This window comes from Nanorana parkeri, unplaced genomic scaffold (assembly GCF_000935625.1).
Source record: "Nanorana parkeri isolate BGI_ZX_2015 unplaced genomic scaffold, ASM93562v1 scaffold35, whole genome shotgun sequence".
NCBI classification, from domain to species: domain Eukaryota; kingdom Metazoa; phylum Chordata; class Amphibia; order Anura; family Dicroglossidae; genus Nanorana; species Nanorana parkeri.
Window position 1 is genome coordinate 1568470 of NW_017306303.1, and position 880 is coordinate 1569349.

Consider the following 880-nt stretch of genomic DNA (forward strand, 5'->3'; position numbering starts at 1 on the left):
ACGACATGCATGCATGCATACATACATACATGGGGGGGGGGCAGCCTGGTACACACACCATGCATACATGGGGGGGGCAGCCTGGTACACACACACCACGCATACATACATACATACATGGGGGGAAGCGATGTACACACACGAGACGCGTACATACACACAACACGCATACTTACTCACAACATGCATACATACTTGGGCAGCCACGTACACACCACACACATACAAACATGGGGGGCAGACACATACACACATACACACACACACACACACACACACACACAAACACGACATACACACATGCATACATAGGGACCAGCCACGTACACACACATACAATACATACATGGTGGGCAGCCACGTACACACGACCAATACAATACATACATGGTGGGCAGCCACGTACCCACGATACATACATGGTGGGCAGCCACGTACACACGACACATACAATACATACATGGTGGGCAGCCACGTACACACGATACATACATGGTGGGCAGCCACGTACACACGACACATACAATACATACATGGGGCAGCCACGTACACACGTCACACATACAAACATGGGGGGCAGCCACGTACACATACGACACACATGCATACATACATGGGGCAGACACGTACACACACGGCATGCATGCATGCATACATACATACATACATGGGGGCAGCCACGGACACACGACATACATACATACATGGGGGGCAGCCACGGACACACACGAAACCCAAGACAAACATACATACATGGGGGGCAGCCACTGACACACACGACATACATACATACATACATACATACATACATACATACATACATACATACATACATACATACATACATAGATGGGGGCAGCCACATACACACATACATGGA

General features: G+C 49.1%; 1 protein-coding gene across 3 annotated transcripts in view; it reads left to right on the top strand.

Moving 5' to 3' along the window:
- Nucleotides 1–880, top strand: part of R3HDM2 (R3H domain containing 2) — a 111428-nt gene that overhangs the window by 1065 nt on the left and 109483 nt on the right. The window lies entirely within an intron of this gene.